This window comes from Alexandromys fortis, unplaced genomic scaffold (assembly GCF_014885135.2).
Source record: "Alexandromys fortis isolate MF-2015 unplaced genomic scaffold, M_Fortis_MF-2015_v1.1 scaffold_2_1_26212458, whole genome shotgun sequence".
Classification (NCBI taxonomy): Eukaryota; Metazoa; Chordata; class Mammalia; order Rodentia; family Cricetidae; genus Alexandromys; species Alexandromys fortis.
In genome coordinates, this window is record NW_026067930.1 from 1832118 (window position 1) to 1847261 (window position 15144).

General features: G+C 48.6%; 1 long non-coding RNA gene across 5 annotated transcripts; it reads right to left on the reverse strand.

Moving 5' to 3' along the window:
* Window positions 1–9255: 9255 nt before the first annotated feature.
* On the reverse strand, window positions 9256–15019 carry LOC126503469 (uncharacterized). 5 transcript variants are annotated; one of them, XR_007592307.1, is made up of 4 exons: window positions 14296–15019; window positions 12193–12388; window positions 10536–10648; window positions 9256–10086 (listed from the first exon to the last, which is right to left on the reverse strand). It is a non-coding gene; the product is annotated as an uncharacterized lncRNA (long non-coding RNA). The 5 variants fall into 5 exon arrangements; XR_007592306.1 differs by having other exon boundaries at window positions 12704–15019; XR_007592309.1 differs by adding an exon at window positions 10179–10280 and having other exon boundaries at window positions 12193–15019.
* Between the last annotated feature and the right edge of the window lie 125 nt (window positions 15020–15144).

Genomic DNA, 15144 nt, shown 5'->3' on the forward strand with positions numbered 1-15144 from the left:
ATCACTGAGGAAGGTCTGGCCAGAGCTTGGTCCTGGCCTCGCTCACCCAGCACTATGAGGCCTTGGGGGAACATCCTGGAGGAAGGGAGTGTGCCAGGGAGGCTGAGCGGGAGACCCTTCCTTGGTGGGGCCAGGAGGGCTGGCGAGTTCCTCTCCTGGATGAACTCCCCAAATTCCCAGGCTCCATGAAATCACAACCTTGGACCACCAGTTTCCCACATAACTTCATGAGGCTCCTTCTCTTAGCACCGAGGGATGCTGGCTGAGAGGGTGAAGACCCAGGGTGCTGGGGAACCTTCTGGAGTATCTAGCGCATACTGACTGTGGTTGCGGAGGGCTTTTAGAGGCAGCACTGAGTCCTTACGGAGGTCAGGGGCCAGGACTGGTCTTTAGTCTTTCTTTCCCCACTTTTCACCAAGGCACTGGTGGCTTGGCTGTGTGTGACTGGCTTAGGCTGCTGCTCTCCTCAGGCTACTGAGTCCCCCGCTACTGAGTGGCTCCTTCCCATCCCACATGGTGGGTGTGGGCAGGGGGGCCTGTCAGGACAGCCTCTCTGAAGACCATTGGTGTTAGAATTTTATTGAACGAATGAGTAAAAAAGATGAATCAATAAATTAGAAAGGAATGACATGGGGGAAATTAAAGTGAATTAGCCATTAGCCATAAGCCAGGGATCAAATGCCCAGTGACATCTGGGCTGGGCCAGGCTGTGTAATGAAGGTACTGTGAGGAACTGTGAAGGGCAGACAGCCTGGAGGAAGGAGCCTTGCTTGGCTGAGAGCCTCGGGGTCAACCCTTTCCTTTTGACCTTTTCTCCACTTTCTCAAGACCTTTCAGCATGGGGAAGTTTGAGGGTTCCTGTCCACGCCCTCCTCAAACTGGCCCTTCCCAGGCTTGCTTGGCCACGGCTGGGTAGCATGAGCTCATGGGCCTGAGGTGGTATTGATTGTGGTGCTGACCTAGAGGACCTAGGGGACTCAGTTTGTCTGTGGAACACGTCTGAGGCAGGTGTTCCATCCGGTAGTTGCCATGGTTACCAGGGCTTGCTTACAAAGCCTTCCTGGGAAGTGGCACTGTTTAAACGGTCCCTTTCTACCCATGCAGACTGCATGTGGCTCTTGTCATGAGCTCCTTTTCCCTGTGGGTGACTGAGGGTTCTGGGGTGGGGTAGTGTCTTCTCTAGAGAGACTCAGAACTAAATGGCTGGGGTTTAGCTCCCACCTACCTGCCCAGGCCCACTGGCTAGCTCTACTGATTCCTGTCACTCATTCTTAGGATAGATGAACAGATACATTCATAGATCCTTGACACTGGATACGTCTTTGATAACCTTCCTGGCAACTCTGCTGGGGGCTTCTTGTCGGAGGACAGATAAGGTCTACCTTTTGAGGTCTCCAGGGAGCTGAGGCCCAAACTTAGTGTCTATCCTAATAGGTCACATCCCAGGGAGGAAAATTTCGCTGTAGGAACCAAGAACACTCGCTGCGTGCTTGGGGTGACTACTCTTTGTGTTTTCCAGCCCCCAGCTTAGAAGGCCACCATTGTCCCCACTTACAGTGGAGGAACTGGCAGAGAGGGTGGGCCTCCAGCAGTGGACAGGGCACATGTTGTGGGATTTAAGAATCCTCACAAAACCACGGTGGCAGTGAGAGGAAGACGTGGTTACAGGTGACAAAACTGTCCTGGGAAACAGGGCCAGGCATCCAGAGATAGACCAGCAGTACACAGAGCCCAAGTAACAGGAGGGGGGAGTTGAGAGTCCCTTTGAGAGTGAGCTGGAGAGGGGAACTAAATATTGGAGCTCTGCTTCACACTACCGACCAAAATGGACTCCAGGATGAGGGGAAGGAATGTCAGGAGGGAAACCTGAAGAGCTCATAGACAACAGAGGGCTTTATGACCCAGGGACAGGGAGAATCTCCAAAATTAGATACAAATAGAGTGAGCTATAGCAAAGAACCAGCAAGTGACAATCACAAAGCCAAAAGTCTTCTCCTGTCAAATAGTTCTTAGAGGAAGCAAGAGGATAATTTATAGCCTGAGAAGACACTGGCAACAGAGCAACGCTTGAAGACAACGTTGATTAAAAAACGAAACAAACATGCAGCCCCTAGTAGATGAGCACCCGAGATCTGGTTGAAATGGCAGAGGCTTGCACGCATGGGCAAGTCACAGAACAAGCTCCCAGAACGGAGGTCTCCTGTTTCACTAGTTGCCAGGGAAACAACTGCAGACATGAGCCGTCCCCACTGGATTAACAAACCTCAGAGAGCTGACGATGCCACGTACTGAAGATGTGCTGTGCGGCTCTACCTGGACTTTTCAGGTCAGAGACAAATTGTACAGTCACCTGGGAACACAGGGAACCTTTTGGAAGGCTGAGTGATCATGTCCCCCAGGACCAAGCAATCCCTTGCCAGCATGTACCCCAGTCAAAATATCCCACGTGTTTGTGCACCCAGAGGCATGTATTTGATGCTTCTAACTGCACCGTTCATGAGAACAAAACAGCCTGTGGGTAGGGGGAAAGTGCTAATGGATTGTGATGGAGCCACACAGTGGAATATTACACAACACATGCATAGGACGACATTCACAGCATGGACAACCGCCAATAAGACAAAAGTCAGACACAAGACTCAGAAGGTTCATAGATCCACAACTCTGAAGGGCGGAGCTGCAGCAGTGAGGAAAGAAGCGCAGAGCTCAACAAACCCACGTGCTTTATTTAGTTTAGTAGGAAAGGGCAGCCGGTAGGGGAGGAAGCATGGTCAAACCAAGAGGGGAGTGGAAAAGGGACTAACAGACAGGCAGAACTTGCTTAAAAGGGAAAGCTGCTCATGTGTACAGAGCCATTACGCAGCCATGCACCGTGTGATGTAGCCAAGTAAGGTAGCAGGGCCTCTGGGCTGGCTAGGTGTTTGCCTGAAGGCTGGTGGGCTGCAGGGGTGGGGGGCTTGAGGGTATAATGGGGGTGGGGGTCAGTTACTCCATAATGCTTTATAGACATGTGTTAGGGAAAAAGACTACATGTGTAAGCCGCTGGAATCACGTGAGTAGCTAGCCCCACCCCCCAAGGACCTTTAACTGCCAGATTCCACCTACAGAACACTTTAGCTGCCCTCACTGCTATACCCTGGCCCTACCCTACAGAGCAAAACGCCCAATCTCTGGACACAAAATCCCACCAATCTTCACCCTGGAAAGCTCCACCTTGCAAAGTTCCACCCTGTTCTCAAGAAACTCTATATAATCCCTATATCCATTCAGTTCTCTGCTGTTTCTCATCCCAGCAGAGGCAGCCACCCTCCTTGTTTTTTCCCTCCCAACAATTCTGTCCTGTGAGGTTTGCTGTGCGCTGTGAGTTTGTGGTATTCCTTGGCTCCCTGCTGCCAGGATATTTTTTCCATCCAAGCTGCAATGCTTACATTTGGTGCCGTGACTTGGATAGGCTCTCCTAGTGCCTGTGTTTCCCCTCATGGTACCATGAGCTGCACTAGGACCCTAATCCCTCATCTCCAACCCACAGACTCACCTATTGTTCAGTACCCAAGCCCCAGCAGCAATTAGGTAAGTTTCCCCTTTGGTTGGTGTAAATGTTTCCCTGAATCTGGGGAAGTGACTGCTGAGTGGCCAGCACCCCTCTGGTATTCTTGGAGGTGGAGGTACCCCCAGTCACAGTCCTTTAAGACCACAGCTAGCCCTCTTTACCTGACCCCATCCCCCACCCTTGGAGCTGCAATCCTACAGTTTCCTTAGGCCAAACCAGGCTATTGTGCCCCTTCCTGCCCTCTTTTCCCACCTTCCCTCTGGAGCTGCCTGTAATCCCACAGCTCCTTTGGGCCCTCGTAGCTTTTGTGACCCTATTCCCAACCCTTTTCTGTGGATGAGACCCCCTCTTCCTAGAGCTTTGTTTTGGTTTCTTGCCTTATCACCTCTATGAAAGTCCTGGTACCAGGTGCTAAGTCTCTCTGCTGGCTTAGCCAGGCTAAGTTCCTGACCCCTGTTGAGTGTAGTGATGATCCACTGTACTGAGGTCCTTGTTTGGTCTTCCCTGAGTTCTGGGGACATACGTGACTATTAAGATGCTGTGACATTTTCCTTTTTTCTCATCCATGGGAATGTGTCTTCCATACCCTCTCAACTCCCCCCTCCCCCCGCCCTTGGGATGCCTCTTAGAAAACCTCCAGGCTCTCCACCTGACACCCCATCTGAAGGGTCCTAAATTTATTTGCTTATGAAATCAAATTTGGCTTCAATACTCTTTAGACAATCAAGCCAAAGGGCCACCTAATGGGACCTTAGTGCCTAATATTATTTGGGACTTTTACTGTGAGTGACTGGGGAAGCAGAAAGGGATTCCCATTCCCTATTTCTCGGCTCCAAGCCCTGTTTGTTTTTGTCTGGTCTCCCCAACACATCCATTGTGTAAATGTCCTGTCTTTTAAGCTACCATGGATGGATCTGTAAGTTTTTTACACAGTGGGAGCTATGAGCGAGACCTAGCAGGAGCCAGAGAAAGCAAAGAAGTAGAAGGAGTAGGCCAGCTGCAGCACGCACACACCCTACACACACTCTTCACTGGCTGAGGCTTTTCTCAGTTCCCTCCTGCAGCATCCTCTGTCTATAGCCAGGACTCAAAAATTTCCTATCTCCAACCTTCTTTGTTCTCAACTTACTAGATGTGGTTTAACAGGGATCCAGGTATCTTTTAAGTGTGAGTGGCATTAGACCATTGTTTTATGCTGTCCCATTTGAATTAAAAATCTGGCTCTAGAGTTAGGGTATGGCTCCTACTCCTCTAGCCAAAGCATGTTTGTTTGAAGACTTCTTCCAAGATTTCTGTATCAGGGAAGCCATCTGCTCTGCGACAGAGAAAAAAAAAATAAATAGACTATTCCCCAAAGGGACTGTTGATACTCATCTCATATTCTTTTGGTTTTGGGTTAGCGCTCTAAAACTTTTGCTAAGGTATAAATCTTTATCTCAAGATTATGTAAACTTCCTTTACCTCAAGATTTGTAAGAATGTTGGATTATGATTAAAACTCTGTAAAATCTGTAACAAAAGGATTCATTTAAAACTCATGAACACCAGGATTGATCGTTAAAAACCTATGCATAAGTAATCTTAAAGAAAACGCGTGGCTTGCCGCCACCTTAGCTGCTGTCCCCACACTGGGATGGAGGTAGCCACATGACTGACAGCCACCTTTGCAAGGTTTGTAAGGTTGGACTTTGCCTTGTGACCTCACTCCCATCTTGATGAAAGTGACCCCATGACATAAGCCGCTCAAGGAAAAGCAATAACTCCTCTTACCTGTGAGCTCCAAACCAGATGGGTTCTTTAACTATTTTCAATCACACTAATGACCCACAGTCCCTTCTCTTCTTCTCCGGCCTCTCTGGTTTCCCTTTCTCCCTTCTCAGCAACAGGCTGCCCACTCAGTCAGGGCTGAGGCAGTCCCTGACCAGGACCCTGAATGGAATTACAGTACTCCTGGGTTTATCCTTGCTAGGGATTGGTTTGTAACTTGCCTCCTGGCTGGCCAACCTTAAAGAGGTAAGTTATGAAAAAATCCAAGAGGTCATCCAGAATAAACATGAGAACCCCACCTCGATTCCTAGACCGCCTCCTAAAGGCCCTCTTACAATATACCAATCTGGATCCCGAGCCCCCAAATGGAAAACAGCTGATGGCCTACTCCTTCTCCCAGAGTTTCCCTGATATTAGAGCCAAACTTAAACATCCACAGGCAGAAGTCTTAGCAATGACCTTTAAGGTGTACCATGGGAGAGACAAAAAAGCTGGAAAACCAAAATACCTGATGCGAGCGAAGGCCTTTTGATTGGCCTTAGCAACTCCCAAACCTGCGAGCCTTCAGGTTCCTGTTTCAAATGCAGTCAGGAGGGTCACTAGGCCCAGGCCTGTCTGATCCCTCAGACACTGCCCAGACCATGTCCCAGGTGCCATAAAGAAGAGCATTGAGGTGTTGACTGCCCCCATGGCCCTCATGGCATGGGGACATCAAACCCAGACAGCCCTTCAGCTGACCTCCTAGATCTGTCTATGGTCAACTGAGGGGCCCAGGTTCCCTTGGCCCGACCACTGCCACCTCTCACCGGGAGCCTCAGGTAGGCATCACAGTGCCAGAGCTGTCTCTCTCTCTCCTTCTGGATACCGGGGCCACCTATTTAGTCCTGATGGAGTTTTAGGGACCCACATCTTCTTGTTCTTCTATTGTCAGGGTAGGGTTACAGCTTTTCTGGCCTCATCAAACCCCGTGAAATGTATCACCCAGGCTCAGTACCCACTCTCTCTCCATGGTCTCAGTGCACTTGAGCATCTTATCTCTGACCTTCTAAGAAGGGATCTACTATGCCCTTTGGGCTGCCAACATGTGGGCATATTCCTTCCAGGGCTCCACCCATGTGCAATTGTATTTACTAAGACACTTGTGCTTCTGCTATTTTCCCGTCCATCTGCTCTAGCCACTCACCTCTCCCCTTCTACTGGGTAAGTGCCACTACAGACTCCCTGCTTGGTTTACTTTTATTATGAAAACCGCACAGGTGTGCCAGGGTACCTTTCCCTTCAGAGCTGCAGGTACTCCTTGACCTCTGACTGCCAGGGTACCTTTCTCTTCAGAGAAATGTAACACATTTTGGTGCTGAAACCAGAGGCTGATTACTTCCCCAGCCTTTTATTTTTTGAGAGAGGGTTTCTCTGTATAACAGCCCTAGCCGTCCTGGAACTCACTCTGTAGACCAGGCTGGCCTCGAACTCACAGAAATCTGCCTGCCTCTGCCTGCTGAGTGTTGGGATTAAAGGCGTGCGCCACCACTGTCTGGCTCTCTTACTAGTTGTACCCTGCCTTATAAACTTCTTGTCTATATTTCTTCAGTTAACAGATTCAAAAGATCTCTAACCAGACTTTTAATCAATTGCTGTTACAGGATTACTGGCCCCTAGCTACAGAGCCAGAGGCCAGGGACTCCGATTACATACTGAAGGCAAAGATCAAGTTCATCCAAAGGGCTTCAATGCCCTTATTCTGCAGGAAGTAATCTAATGATAACACCGCCCCCTTTCCCATGGCCTAATCGTTTATCAATAATGAACAAAAACGGGGGGGGGGGGATGTAAGCCCCTTGAGCCACACCAGTAGCCAGGCCACTGCCCTGAGGACTTCTAACTACTAGGTTGCACCCACAGAATACTCTAACTGCCCTAACTGCTGGACCCTGACCCCACCCTACAGAATTAAAAGCCCAATCTCTGAACACAAAATCCCACCAATCTCCACCCTGGGAAGCACCACCCTGCAAAGTTCCACCCTCTTCCCAAGAAACTCTATATAAGCCCTATATCCTGTTCAGTTTGCCACTGTTTCTCATCCCAGCAGAGGCAGCCATCCTCCTGTTTTTTTCCTCCTGATAAATCTCTTGTATGAGGTTTGTTGTGTGATGTGACTTCGTTGTATTCTTTGGCTCTCAGCTGCCAGGGTACATTTCCATCCCAGCTGTAATGCTTACAATAGGAACCTGTAAAATGGATATTTTGTTTTGTTTTGTTTTGTTTTCTGCTGAGTATTTTTATGAGACAATGTATCATGTGTTGTAGACTGTCCTCTAAATTGCTAGATAGCCTAGGGTTGACTTTGAACTCTTGATTCTTCACCTCCCAAATGCTGGGGTTACGAGCCTGCATTACCACCTCCAGGTGTGTGGTGCTGGAGGTTAAACCCAGAGCTTCATGCATGACAAGCAAGTAAATACTCTACCAACTGGTCCACATTCCCAGTCTTAGTATGATTTTTGAGAAGGGATCTTGTTCTGCTGTCCAGCTGGTTTCCAATTCCAGCCTCCAGAGTAGCTGAGACTAAAGGTTCAGCTTACTGCGCCTGGCTAGGCAGAACACAACTTTCTTCTATCTAGCCTCTGTTTAGTGTCAATCAATTGATATAGCTACCTGTCATTTAATCTTTGTCAATTATCTATCATTATCTATAGATTATCTACCATCTGTTATCTGTTATCTGTCATCTGTTATCTATCTATCTATCTATCTATCTATCTATCTATCTATCTATCTATCATCTATCTATCTATCTATCTATCATCTACCATCTATCTGTCCATTATCTATCTGTGGTGGTTTGGATGAGAATGGTCCTTCTTAGGCTGGTGCTGGACTATTTGCCATGGTAACGGAGAAGTGCAGCCTCATTGGAGGATGTATGTCACTGGGGTGGTCTTGCCTCACTCCCAGTTTGCTTTCTGTTTTCTCCATGTGGTTAGAGATGTGCTGTCTCTTGCTTCTGTCACAGTACCTGCTGCTTGCTGCCATGCCTTTTGGACTCTTACTCTCCTGGACCTGTAAATCCAAAATAAACACTTTCTTCTCTACATTTCTCTGGGCTATGGTGTTTGACCACAGCAGCCGAAACGCCTTTCTCCCCGAAGCTGCTTTGTCAGCTTTTTTCTCCCCCCAATCGTAACAACAGAAGAAAAACTAGGTCAGGGATGACGGGGGAAGCAGGGTCACTTGGACCCCTGTGTTCAAGGCTTCTAAGCACCTGGAGCAGAGAGGGACATGAGGGCAGCAGAGGAGTCTTGGATGCAGATGGCAGTTTCCTGGGAGGCTGGGCTCTGGGGAAGCTTGGCAGGTGCCCTGGATATGGGCAAGACCTGGACATGCCTGGCTAATATCTCGGCCCAGGGAACCTCAGCTAGCGCTGGCATGGCTGAGTGATAGTGTTAGAGAGAGGGCTGCTGGTTAGAGTACCAACAAGCTAAGATTTTACATGGGGATGCTTCTGTCCTTCCCTAGACATTCATTTTTGTTGCAGATGTTTGTTCTAGTTGCTGCTTGGCACCGAGTCCCACATGGTTTCCTTGGAGACGCTTTTAGAGATACCAAGATGCTACCATCTCCTGGCAGGGATGGCTTTCCCTAGGCACCCTCCTCCCAGTGATCAGTGTTCGGAGGGGATTCTGTTCATCTGGGTTGCTTCTGGCCTGTGCAGATGATTTTTGGGTGGCCCTATAATGATACCTCCCACCTGTCATTATGGAGCCCGGACACTCACACCTGCCCATCCCCGGGGACAGCGTGCTCAGCACAGCTGGCTGAATGATAGCGAAGAAAGCTTTCCCTTTTTAATTTTGAAACTTGCACCATCAGGCAGCAGGTAAGGAGGGGTCACTTTGACCAGTGATACTCTACTGAGACACACACTTGTGGCAAGACCCATAAATATATTTTTTAAAAATCCCAGTCTGGCCACTGGCCTTTAAGAACACCAGAATGTCCAATAACCACAGAGGGGAGGGAGGACACCAGCCCTCTTCTGGAGGTGTTGAAGGTGACCTATTTCCACCAGTCAGGGGTGGGGGGGGGGTGTGCAGCCAAGCCCGCTGAGCCATCTACTGGAGGAGCACACCCTCTGGTGTCCATTTGAGGGATGGCAAGTCATCTTCTTTAGGACCAGTTTCACTGAAGGTGATTTTCCCCCAACTTGAATCCTAAAAATAAAATTGAATCGAGCACCTATATATGTCTTTGCATGGCTGTGAGCAGTTTCTGCCCCATTTGGAAGGATAAGACCAGCATCCCAGGATGGGGGACTCCATGCCTGACTCCAGCCCCCAGGTGCGTCTGAAGGTCGCTGTGAGTTCACTAAGTGTGTACAAGGCTACCAAGCCACTCAGCTGTGTCCACTCATGTGAGACTGCACGCCAGCTCCTTTCATGCATGTTGCCCGCATTGCACTTGGCATATTTATTGGACCATATATGCCAATCTGGAGCAGGCAGCAAGTTGCCCATCACGTGCGGCATTAGCCCAGACAGATTCTTGAGCCAGAGTTAGACTGTGGCACTCCCTGGCATGGACTCTTCTGTATTGAACCTCCCTTGAGAAATAAGGTGATGAAGACAGCTGTGCACATCCCCTAAAACAGCGCCTCTGGGTGGTCAGTGAGGAGAGTTGCTGACTGGCATTCACTGGCATTCTGGAACTATCCAGGTTCTCTTGACAGGGAAGGCAGGTCTGCAGTTTCTCCACCATCGGCCTTTGGTTAGCCTGGGATCAGGGAGGATGGGATGAAGTGTTAGATTCTGGCCTTGGTGCTTTCAGGGGAAGAGCTCAGGGCCCCGTATCATCCCCTTGGTTACCACTGTTCCTCTAAGGTCCTGTCGGACTCCGATCTCCAAAAGGGCCCAGAGCATCCCTGGCAACTCTTCCCCGTTACTCCACCACTGTCACAGGACTCATGGCTAAAGAGACACAAGTGGTCTTGCTGCCTGGTGACAGCCAGACTTCAAGTAGCCCCGCCGCAGCCACAGGAGTCAAGTCTCACAATAGCACAGCCCTTCCAGAGCCTTTTTTTTTTTTTTTTTTTTTTTTTTGCCACTTTTAATAATGAATATGGGGTTCTGGCACCACCAACTGGCCACAAAAGCCATGTTGGCTGTTGGGACAAGTGAAAGGCTTAGGTACCCACTTCCATGAAGCCCTTCAACAGAAGTTACCTGTTCCTCTGTAATGTTGGCATCTGTTGGTGTTGGGCATCTGTACTCTGCACTTGGAAGGCTGAGGTAGGAAGATTGGGAGTTTGAGGCCAGCTCAGCTGCATGGCAAGACCCTGCGTCCAAAAAATAAAATAAAATAAATAAAACAAAAGAACCAAGGACTGGGGCTGGGGAGGTGGCTCAAGTGGCTAAGAGCACCGTCTGTTTTTCTGGAGGCTTAGGTTCTAGTTCCAGCACCCACAAGGCAGCTCACCATCATCTATAACTCCAGTCCCAGTGTCCAGTGCCTTCTCGTGACCTCCACAGGCACTGCACACATGTGGTGCACAGACATACATGCAGGTAGAACACCCACATACACTAAAGAATAAATAAGTTAAAAATAAATCTCTCTCTCTCATCGCGGGGGGGGGGGGGGAGGAAGGATAGCAGGTAATCTTTACCTTCCCATGTGTGTGTTAGTGTGTCCATGTGACGGCTGTATATATTTATACTCGTGTGTGAAGATGTGTGAGGGTGTGTGTACTCTCACACATTGTATTTCTTGATATGGGATGTAGTCACAGTGGCCACTGGATCAAAGGACTGAGCTCACTACTGGCGGATGTGGCTCAGTGGTAGGCCACTTAACTAGAATGATGGCCTGGACCCAATCCCTGCAGTGGGGACCAAAAAGGACTGAACTCAATCCATCTCCCAAAGTCAAGTCTGGCTTTGATGTCACTTGTCACCAGTGAGGCACACGAAGTGACCCACTGTTGCTGGCTATTGACTGGAGATAGAAGCTCAGAGGTTGGGACCAATGAGTGATGTGAGGACTTGGGGTAGAACTATCTGAATTGCTGCGTCCCAACTGTCTCCTCTGTGAGGATCTTGATGTGCTCTGATTCTCAGGACTCTTGCCCTGCTCTGGCTTATGGACAGCTCCCCTCCCACGCTCTCAAAAATATAAGAACAACTACAGACAAACCAACTTTTTAAGATTATACAAAGCAGCAGGTGACTAAGCCAGGCCTAATTCAGAAACTTGAGAGGACTATGAATGAAAAAAAAAAAAAGAAAGGTAAAACTGGGTGGTGGTGGCGCATGCCTTTAACCCCAGCACTTGGGAGGCAGAGGCAGGCGGATCTCTGAGTTCAATGCCAGCCTGGTCTATGATGCGAGTTCCAGGACAGCTAGGGCTGTTACACAGAGAAATCCTATCTCGAAAAACAAACAAACAAAACAAGGTAGAAGTGAGTGAATGCTGGCCATAGATTAGGATAGACAAGTCCCTGGGCCATGTTAGCAGAAGCGCTTGTGAAGAAAAGCTAATACCGAGCTGAGTTTGTCAGCACACACCTGTAAGTTTGCTAGCACACACCTGTAAGTTTGCTAGCACACACCTGTAAGTTTGCTAGCACACACCTGTAATCTCAGCATTTGGAAGGCCGAGGCAGGAGGGTCACCATGAGTTAGAGGTCAGCCTGGGCCATATAGGGTTTGCCAGGCCAGGTTAGTGAAACCGTGTCTCAGAAAGCAAAGACTAAAACAGAAGAGACAGTGAAATGGCTCCGTGGATAGGGTGCCTGCTGCCAAGCTGATGGATGACCCGAGTTCAGTCTTTGGATCCACACAGCTGAAGGAGAAAACTGATTCCACGAAGTTGTCCTCTTACCTCCCCATGCGAGCCATGGCGAGCGTGCATATCCACACACACAACAAAAATAGGGCTGGAGAGATGTGTCAAAGGTCGAGAGCACTGACTGCTCTTCCAGAGGTTCTCAGTTCAATTCGGAGCAACCATGCAGCAGCTCACAATCATCTATAATGGGATCTGGTGCCCTCTTCTGGTTTGCAGACATACATGCAGGCTGAACACCATGTACATAATAAATAAACAAATCTTTTAAAAAAGTTTAAAAATTAAGAAAAATGCTATCATCTACATTAGAAACAAACAAGAAAGCTAACATTTGCTTATAAAAATTACTTCTTTCAAATGAGGACCAGTGTGGTAACTAACACTTTCCTGTGATCCAAGTGCTGGGGAGGTAGAGGTAGGGGGATTAGGAGCTCAAGGCCCAGTGTTGGCTGCATCGTGAGTTGAAGGCCAGCCTGGACCACATGAGATTGTCTCAAAAACACAAGCAAGCGAACAACCAAACAAATAATCAAAGAGGACTCACGCGACTTCAAGTTGTCACAGACAGCGGAAAGTCCTTATGAGAAGCTCCTTTACCCTAGGACCCCTGAAAAGATACTGACTCCATTTCATTCTGCAACATAGTAATATTGTGCCACAAAATAAGAACACAAAAGCAGAGCTGGCCAGATGGCTCAGCAAGCCAAGGGTGCTTGCTGCCAAGTCTGACGACTCACGACCCTGGAAGGAGAGAACTGGCTCCCACAAGGTGTCCCTGACCTGCACACACGATGCAACACATACATACACACATAGACAAATAATTAAAAACGTAAAGAGACTATAAAAGCAAAGATATAGAAGTCAGGAAGGGAGAAATTAAAGCGCCATCTCTATTTGTGGGGTGCAGAAGGCGTTGGTAAATTGCACCTTTGGCAACATCTGGCTACTTCCAGTATTGGGCAGAGTATTCTGGTTTCTTCAGAGCAAGTTTGCCAGCTCCTGGGTTGCAGGCTCCTTTTAACGGAAAAGACGGGGAAGTGCAGTAGATCACTCACCAACAGCATTGCTTCGTGCAGCTGTGGCTGTGCATCTGCTGTCTGAGAATATTAATTGGGAATTTCCGAATGTGAGCTGTTCTGAGGAGTGTGGTGGGAGCTGGCACCGTAGCTCTGACCTGAGCAGGCTCAGAATGACCCTCGTGTCTAACTCATGAAGTTTCTATAGTTCTTAGCTTGGCTGCTGTAGGACCACAAAGCCTGGCTCAGTGACCCTGTTCAGTGTATACTAGCCCAAAACGAGGTGGCATCAATGTGTGCCATTCAGACCTGACAGAGAGAAGCTGGAAACGCATCTAAGGAGGCTCTTCCCTTAGTGAAGAGCTTGTGTTGACTCCAGTAAAGTCTACTGAACAGCACGTTATTTCAAAAGAAGGAAAGAGGCTGGGAAGTGGAGCTGCACACCTTTAACCCCAGCACTCATGAGGCAGAGGCAGGTGGATCTCCATGAGTTTGAGGCCAGCTTGGTCTACAGAGTGAATTCCAGGACAACCAGGGCTACACAGAAAAACTCTATCTCAAAAAATAAAACAAAACAAACAAATATTACATAGCTTATTGAAAGGCATCTTAAAGCGGTAACATTCCTCGTCTCCAGAATTTTTGCTCAAGGGCAGGGGGAGTTAGGTAATACCTACCACCCACCTTCTAAGGTTTCCATTATCAACCAGAGTTCGAGTCCACCAAAGTTTCCCTACAGAGACGATGAGTTTACTGGGCTTTTACTTATAGGGCATGGGTGAGGACCGTAAAAGCCATGGAGAGCCTGCACCCACTGTGGGTGATGGCCTCCCTTCCCTTTCTGTGAGGGAACACCAACAGTCAACAAGCCCAGTGAGGTGATCTTTGCAAGCAGACCTTCCGCGGAACACCTGAAGACAGTGGTCACTTGGCTCAGAGGACAGTCTAGCCCAACACCAGCATTTTCCTTCCTCTGCTTATTGGTCCACCAGGATGGAATGGAGGAAATATTTATAAATCATGTATCCGATAAGAGGTTAGTGCTGAGAATATAAAAAGAGTATCTGCCACTCAACAGTTAAGAAACCAACAAAAATAAGGGCGGATTCAAACAAACCTTTCTTCAGAGGAAGCACAGGAGTGGCCAAATAAGCGGCGAGAAGACACCAGCTTCATTTGTAGTTGATGTGACGGTTCATCTCCAGTGTCAGCATGGCTGGAACTAGAATCACCTGGAAGGCACACCTCTAGATGTGTCTGAGAGAGCTGCCCTGAATGTGGGGGATACCCTCTCATAGGCTAGAGACCCCCGTGGATAAAAGGGGAAAGGGGGGGAAGCTAGCAGAGCTGTCTCAGCTTCCTGACCCACCGCACACCTTCCCCACCATGTCAGCTGAGCCCCTAGAACTGGGTAAGTAAAGCAGGCCTTTTCCTCTTTTCTGCTGCTTCTGTCGGGTGACGCAGAAGGGATTATAAATGGGAAATAGCACTCATTAGAGCAGCCACTGTGAAAACGGAAGGTGTGGCTGAGGAGGTGAAGAAACTGGAAGTTTTATGCACTGTTGTGGGAAAGGAAAATGGGGCAGCTCCTGTCGGGGTGGATTAAAAACAAATCATTTTATATCTTTCAAATCTACTTCTATGCCCCAAAGACTTGAAGGCAGGCATTGGCTAGGGAGCTGCCCGTGTAGACAAGCGGTGTATACCTGTGCATATAGCAGCCGCAACAGCCAAACGGTGGAGGTAAATCACGTGTCCATCACTGGGTGAATGTATATACAGGATATACAGGATGTGGTACTTATGCTGTGGCTGGTGTGGCTTGTCCCTCAAAGGTCCGAGTTCTGGAAACTTGGTTTGTGATGACGTTAGGTGGTTGGACCTGGAAGAGGTAGGGTTTGGTAGGAAGGCTGGGTTTTCTCTCTCTCTCTCTCTCTCTCTCTCTCTCTCTCTCTCTCTCTCTCTT